Here is a 9255-nt window from a genome sequence, read left to right as displayed (position 1 = left end):
GATAAGCAGGAAATTTTCGACACGAAATGAAAAGCAAAACTTTTGACATGCAGACACGGTCGAAGTCCAGACTCACTAATGCATCCTAACGACTTATCAGTTAGACACACTAATGCAGACTTGGTTCGCTAAGACCATCGCTCTGATACCAACTGAAACAATCCGTCCTAATCCATCCGGACGAAGTCCATATCGATTATAAACGATTCATAACAGTTGATTACATCGCGAGTTACTTGACCTCTATATGATACATTTTTACAAACATTGCATTCGTTTTTGAAAATACAATCTTTCATTACATCGAAAGTTGACAACATGCATACCATCTGATAATATATCCAACTATAATTGACTTAATAATAATCTTGATGAACTCAACGACTCGAATGCAACGTCTTTTGAAATACGTCATGAATGACTCCAAGTAATGTCTCTAATATAAGCAAATGCACAGCGGAAGATTTCTTTCTTACCTAAGAATAAACATGCATTCAAGTGTCAACCAAAAGGTTGGTGAGTTCATAGGTTTATCATAAATCAATAAAATTAATCATTTTGATAGACCACAAGATTTAAATCCTGCATGGTACAAATGGGCCCGAATCCTATACCCACCTGTAATGTACATGCGATATCCTTTAAATACAGTACACCTTTCTCGTGTACGAAATCATCTTTCATAAATCTTAGTAACCGTACACATATCTTGTGCACAAAAATAACATACACATAACCTGTGTATAAAATCATTCTCTCGATACATAACATTCATATCAATTGGTGGCAATTATCATGTCCACATAATTCAATGGTGGCAATTATCATATCCACATAATTCAATCGTGGCAATTATCATATCCACATAATTCAAAGGTGGCAATTATCATATCCACATAATTCAACAATAATCCGCAGAACTTCTGTCTGCATAATAATTCATTCGAGGAATGTTTTTCTTGTGTCTATCTCGTCAAACATTTTATAAAAGCAATTCATGTATTCTCAGTTCAAAATATATTTCAAAAGCATTTAATAGAGCAGTTATAAAAGCAGCGCATGTATTCTCAGTCCCAAAAATATAAAAAGTAAAAGGGCTCAAATGAAACTCACTATACTGTATTTTGTAGTTAAAATACATATGACTACATTGAACAATGCATGGTTGGCCTCGGATTCACGAACCTATATCATTTATATATATATTAACACATATAATCGTAATCCAACAGATTCGTATATTATATCTTAAATTATGTATTATATATATTTAATTTGTGTCTATATTTAATATGATTAATCTCTTATATAGTTATATCAATATATATATATATATATATATATATATATATATATATATATATATATATATATATATATATATATATATATATATATATATATATATAATATGATTAGTATTATATTAATAATAATAATAATAATAATAATAATAATAATAATAATAATAATAATAATAAGATGATAATATTAATAAAATGAATGGATAAGTAACTACCTCAAAGGAGTAGTCCTAAAAAAAATTCCCAAGTCCGGGTTTGAACCTGCGACGTCCCGCTAGCCCGATAACATCCTTAACCATTACGCTATGTGTTTCGATTCTGAAATAACACCCAACTTAAATTGTTTTTAATTTTTACTTCTGCATCCTTCTTCTTCTTTTCTAAAAAAAATAATGCCCGAGCCCGGGCTCCAACTCATGACCTCTCGTCTCCACCATTTCCCTCCAAACCATAGAACCGCTCATTTCTTTCTTGTAAAAACTCGAACGCTTATTTATTTATTATGTAAAACAACTGTTTTATTTATTTATATTTTTTTATATCCCAACTTCATCATCATCTAATTATCATTATCACCTAAATACCATCAAGATATCAACGGGTTTCATCATTTATTTTTTTTATTTCTTTTCATCATCATCATGAAAATCACATCTCATCATCATCATCATCCTTAATTTCGTTATCTTATATATCATCGTCATTAATATTCGATCACCATCATTACTAAATCTTATCATCATCATAATCGTCACACCATAATATCATCATCATCTATTAATAATAAATCTTAATAGTATTAATAATACCCATAATCCTAACAATAATAATGATAATACCTAAACAAAGAGGTTGAGTGTGAAAATCTTGAGCCCAAAAACTTAGCCCAATACTCTGCTTAATGGACTGCAGCAGCCTACCCGATTCATATATCCTTTTACACGTAAAGGAGCCCAGGTAACAACCAAACAACCTACAGTTCAGTTTAATATCTTCCTTGGTGTTGTTGTGTCGTTGAACAGAAATGGAATAACGTACAGTGGTATGGGTACAACAGCGACTAACAGGAGCAGTAGCAGGAGACTATTCATCGTCTTCTTCTTTATTTTCCCATCACTGTTCATCATCTGGGTTTCGTGATTAAAACAGAAAAAAAAAATCGTAGCATCAGATTTTTGGTGGTGGTTTGATGATGGTTTGTGGTGACACGTTGGTGATGTTTTCTCGACATGATAGGAACATGAAAACGGTTTGGGGTTCTTGGTGGGTTAAGGGGATGGTAACCCATTAGATTTTGGTGCAGGTCAAGTTAACCCAAATAAAGTTATGGATTCCTGGGTTTGTTTAGTTCGATAACCATAAAGAAGAAGAGAACTCATTGAGTTATTGATGTTATGGTGATGATGAAGTTCACGAAAAGGAGAGAGAGAGAGAGAGAATATAGAAAGGTGGCCAGAGGTGGTAATTTAGGGTGGTTGTAGGTGTTGGGTGGTGGTGTCGTGAGGTTGTGTCAAGGTGGTGATGATTCAAGGTAGTAGTGGCGGTTCATTGGTGAATCGTAGTTAAGCCGAATTAGAATAACATAGCAGTAGCTTTTGATCGTGGTGGTTTATGGTGTAGGTTGTGTTAGGGTAACTTAAATAATAAAGAGAAAAAAAAATTATGCAATACAAGTAACGGGTGATATTTGATGGTCTTGTGTTTGTTGATTTTCGAACAACAGTCACAACCAAGAGTGATTTTATATCTTGTTTATAGTAAAAGCAAGAGTGGTATGTATGATAGAAGATGGTCGACAGAATTAAAAAGAAGAGTAAGGAGATGATGGATTTTATTATTATCATGCTTTGTATATGAATATTATATAGAAAAGGTGATGATGTGATTTGTTGTTGTGTATGTGTGTCTTGTATGTGCATTTCATAAAAACACAGAATATAATTTGTACATGTCATTTACACAGTAAAGCAGCCACAATAATTAAATTGTTAGTATTACAATTATTTAATATTTATTTTTAATATACTTTATTTGTATATAGATATGTTTTAAATAATAATTATTATTTTTACATAATTAATTTCTAACAATTACATCATAAATTATATTTCAAATCATATATATATATATATATATATATATATATATATATATATATATATATATATATTTATTTAAATATATACATATCTATTTACAAATAGTTGTTCGTGAATCTTCGGAAATAGTCAAAGGGTAATTTGAATATATGAACATAGTTTCCAAAATTTTCGAGACTCAACATTACAGACTTTGCTTATCACGTCGGAATTATATAAAGATTAAGTTTAAATTTGGTCGGAAATTCCTGGGTCATCACACGTAAAAGTATACATTTATCATGAGCACTTGATTATAAAGCTTTAACCTTTACGTATAGCCGAGCTACACGTCTTCAGTTTACCCTATCTAAGCGGTACACCGATCAAGTGTACGAGTAACAACAAAATAAGCACCAGTTATGTTGCGGTGAGGTTTGTCAAACCTAACGGTACCGTCCCTATAAGTTGAGCTTACATAAAGTAACTAATATAATCAAGCTAAGAGATTTTTGTTCTGAACTCATATGTATATTCTGGTAAGTTACTCGTGCCTAATATGTAAAACAGTTATAAAAACAGTTTAAGAAATAGTTTCAAAAGCAGCATGTATCTCATCCCAAAAATGTTAATGAAAAAGGGACTGTAGACTCACCTTTGCAACAGCACTTGAAATATCTTAGCAAAATGTACCGTAGTTGAACACTCTCGATCGAAAACACAACCTAATCACGTAAGTCATCTTAATTATACACATATAGGTCATACTATGTCAACCCATAGTGTACACAAAGTCCTTTTGCTCAGACTGACTCAACAAACAAGTAAAAGTCAACTAATCCAAGCAAGTCAACCAAAGTCAAACCAAAAGTCAACTCGGTCAAAATGGTCAACTAAAGTCAAACATCTCAGTAGGTCATGAAAACATGGTCAACATGTCAAACCTAGGTCAAGTAACACTTTACAACTCATAATAAAGCAAATTGCATATTCGCAGATTAAAGCATGCCTTCAAATTTCATACATCGTAGAAAGATACAACTATAGCTCATAGCACATAACACATAAAATTATGACCAAATCCAGATCACAACTATACTTAAAATTGATTCCAAAAAGTTCAGCCAAAGCCTCATACGATGTCTACAAGTTAGAAATCAGAAGAGGTCTAGTTATGGTTTACTAAATCAGTTTCAGCACGCGCATCAGTTTTGAAATATTTTTCAGAAAATATAGAAAATAGATTTTGACGAACGGCCAATTGGAGTCATCTCAAAATATCCCAAAATTTTAGCGATAAAATAATCAAAGACATCTCTCTAGCCAATTCGTACAGTCTAATCAATATTTACAGACCTTTCAGTTTCATTCAAAAAACATACATGTCACTTAGATGAGCATATATCTCATGGCAAATCATGATTTCACAAGTTCACATACAAATGAAACACATCGAGTAACATATAAACTAACATATTCCAGAAGATCAAAGTCTCAATCTGTGACGACCCAGAAATTTCCGACCAAATTTAAACTTAATCTTTATATGATATCGACAAGATAAGCAAAGTCTATAATATTGAGTCACGGAATTTTGAACTGATTACATGAATTCATTTGACCTTTGACCATTCTCGACGATTCACGAACAATTGTTTGTAAATAAATAAGATATTAGTAAAATAAATATATGAATATATATATATATATATATATATATATATATATATATATATATATATATATATATATATATATATATATATATATATATATATATATATATATATATATATATTCTGTACACAATTAATATTATATGTATGTTGTAATATATCTAATATATATAAATATTAAATATTCAAATGTGTTGTTATAGGTATTACATAATTAATAGTAATATGAAATATTAGTATATTAAAAGTTATTACAAGTTAAAAATAAAATGGTTATATCAATGTTATTACCCTCATTACTATAAAAATTACTACTAATTTTAAAATCAGTATTAGGAGTATTATTATTAATTTGATATGTAGATATGAAGTGTGAAAAATATAATTTGTTATAGTATTATTACTACTAATATTATTTTCATTATTATTATCACAATTATTAAATGTTATTAAACTTAATAAAATTATTATTATTGTTATTATAAATATAATCATATTATGATTATTATTACTACCCTTACTATTATTATTATCAATAGTTATTATTATTATTATTATTATTATTATTATTATTATTATTATTATTATTATTATTATTATTATTAGTATCATTACTATAATTAGCATATATTTTTTTATAATAATTATTAAATATGAATTTATTATTTATATAAAAACCGAATATATATATATATATATATATATATATATATATATATATATATATATATATATATATATATATATATATATATATATATATATATATATAGATTTAGAAGATCAGATTCTGTTTCAGGTCCTTTTCCCATCTGTAGATGATTATCTAATTCGTAAAAATCAATTACAATAAGAACGTAAGCAGTTAGACATCAAAATCAAATTCTATTTTTTTTCAAATTTTTTTTATTATTTCTGTTAAAAGTCGATTTCTTAATTATTGATAACGATTGAATCTCATTTACAAATGATCAACTCGTTTATTCTCTCCACTCTCAGAAACAATTACAAATACTATCAAACAAAATCAGTTAGCTACCATTTTCATCTTTTTATTTTCTTTTATTTTTTGATACCCGTGATTTGAGTTCGTAAAAGATATTACTGTTTTAAATTGATACTTAGATTAATATGTGTTGAAATATGATCTACTTTCTGTTACCCATCGTATTCTATCCCTATCTATCTTATCTATCTTATTACAATACTACTATAACCATATATACACATAGATACATATGGATAATCAAACACCCTCATAAACGTTTGTAACTCCTATGTTTCTGTTTCTATTCCTTTCAAACAAAAACCGTCCAAACATACTGCTCATTTCTGTTTGCTGCTATTACTGTAGCTTTATGATAAATCATCAAGACACAACGAACCAGACTACTGAAATTCATTTACGATACTATTGATATTGTTGCGCTCCTTCACGAACTATCACACACCCATAAACCAACTACACAATACTATCTTACAACTAATATTATGTTCCTATTTTTCTTCTTCAATTGATCACCGAACCCACCCAAGAATACACCACCATTTACCTGCGATTCATAATTCCTAGTTCAAATGCCACCTCTAGCTCATGCTCGATTTCAAACACAACCCTGCAACTGCTCGATATTTCGGTCAGACCACTTTAAACAAAACCCAATCCACCTAGATCATCTTCTCACGACACCACCTTGACTCACACCTCTCTTACATCACCTCCACCATTGCTTCTGTTTGTCCCATCAAAACCACCACCTTCCACTCTAATCCGTCACTATCTCTCTCTTCTATCACCCTCCTTTTTCTGTCTTAGCCAGAATACCAACAGACCCATACTCAATTACAATATGTTGATGCTGCTGTTCAAACGAATAACAAGTGGAATGAAGAAGAAGCTGAACAGTAAATTCGCTGCAATATTTCTGTTCTATAAACCAACGTGTTTCCTTTAAACTCCTTCATAAAGATATTAATTATTAGAGACTGCATAATGGCTGACCAGGGTTGCAACTTGTTTGTCATTCGTAGTTGTTTCAATTTATAAACTAAAGTTCATTTTACTTTAAGATAGTGGGGTGGTTAGTGGGTTTATACTTTGATTACTTTTTATTAATTTAGTGGATTAAACTAATGGATTGTTTTAATTTGGACCAAAACTCCAAATAAAATGAGTATAATATGACGATAGTGATGATCATCTTATTAATATGATATGTGGATGCATCAATTATAATGATGATGTTAGTGCTTTATAGCGAATATGATGATAAAGATAACGTTTAAGATGACGAAAAGTTTAAGTGATGTTGCAATGATCAATGATGATGACAACATTAGAGGATGATAATGATGAAGCAGTAGGTTAAAATGAATAAACGGGGAGATTATTTCAAGAATATATTGAGTAGTCACTTGGTTTGGGTGTGTGCTTGTTAACCGAGAGGTCACAAGTTCAATCCCTACTTGTGGCATATTTTTTTGAGATAATAAGAAGAAGTAAGAAAACTGAAACCATAAACCTTTGATTAATTGGGCTTCTTCATTCCTTTAATCGGGCTTGGTAATATGTTGGGCTATTAATCTCTGTTGGGCCGAATTATACAAAACTTGGTGAGTTGTAATAGATAGAACGGGGTATATATATATATATATATATATATATATATATATATATATATATATATATATATATATATATATATATATATATATATATATTGGGTCATGATTTAATTCAGAAAAATAGAATTGGCTGAATGGTTAGGGGAATTTTCGTGCGAGCGGGAGGTCGTGGGCTCGAGCCCGGGCAAAGTCATTATTTTTGGAACTTTTTCTTGAGGTAGTTTTACTTATTTTTATTATTACTCTTATTATTATTATTATTATTATTTGTAACATCCCGTGTTTTTCCGTTAAATTTATTTTAACACCGTCTTTTTTTTTAAAATAATACCTTTCGTTATTTAAATTCGTAGTTTCCGTTGACTAACGTTCATAATATTTCCGTTATTTAATTATAACATCACTCATTTACTCGAGCGTTTTTAAAATATTTCGTTTGGTTAAATCCCGCACCCGCTTCTAAACTCGAGGGACTAAAATTGACACGGGGCAAACTAGTTGACTAGGTCAACTAGTCCACCCCAATCACCACCATTCAACCATCTCCCTCTCTCTCTCTTTCTCTCTAGCAAGAACACACACAAACCCCAACTTCATAAAATCATCATCTAAATCCGGATCGGGAAGCAAACTTCAAAACAAATTACATATTCGTGATCCTCTCATCATCCTCTTCGATTTGGTACCAAATTCACCGATTTTGGGTAACATTTCTAAAACTCTAGATTTCTTTAAATTCGTGTTTTTGACTAGAAATTGTGTTAGTTAGTGTCTATGGCTCGTGTCTAGCATGAATATATGTTTTGTTTGCTCGATTTGTTGATTTGAGTAACTAGTTTGAACTTTTGAAGTGGGTTAGCTTAATCTTTGATTTTGGATGATTAAAAGTTGTTTAATTGTTAAAGTTCATGTTTTAATTGTGTTACTAGTATCACTAGCTTCGTTTTGATGCGTAGGTTGATTAAGGAAACTTCAAAAACATGAATATTGATTTTTGCGGATTTTGGTTAGGGTTTGGTAGACTTAAAACGAGCTTTTGATGTTTCGAATGCCATGGAATGTTAATTGTTAGTGTTTAGTTGTAATGTATGTTTCATTACCTTCAAAACGGCATATCGTATGTGTAAATTGGATTCCCGGATCATAAAATACGTTTTACGAACTTGAAACTTTGATTATGAACGTTCATTGAACATTTGACGAGAATTTGATTATTTTAAATGCATGTTTTGATTGATAATATGTACTTAGTTGCATTCCTCGTCAAAATACCTTTCCAACGATGTATGATAGGCGTTATAAGTGTTTGCGGGTCAAGTGTTGTGTTAGAAAAGGTTTTGGTTCGTGCACACTTGGAAAAACTGACCAGAATTCTCTGCCCAGGTAGTGGCGCGGCGCGCCACATACCCGCGCGGCGCGCAGAATCACCTGGCCAGATTCTGACCTCTTGGACCCATTTCACGTGAAATGTTTGACTAGCTAACGACCTCCGATTCACATGAAACTTGTTCTAATATACTTGTATATGAATAACTAGTATAGAAAAATAGTCCGGGACCCGACCCGAACGTG

This window comes from Rutidosis leptorrhynchoides, chromosome 2 (genome assembly GCF_046630445.1).
Source record: "Rutidosis leptorrhynchoides isolate AG116_Rl617_1_P2 chromosome 2, CSIRO_AGI_Rlap_v1, whole genome shotgun sequence".
Lineage (NCBI taxonomy): Eukaryota > Viridiplantae > Streptophyta > Magnoliopsida > Asterales > Asteraceae > Rutidosis > Rutidosis leptorrhynchoides.
The sequence above is the reverse complement of the archived record's forward strand: the minus strand, read 5'-3'. Positions refer to the sequence as shown.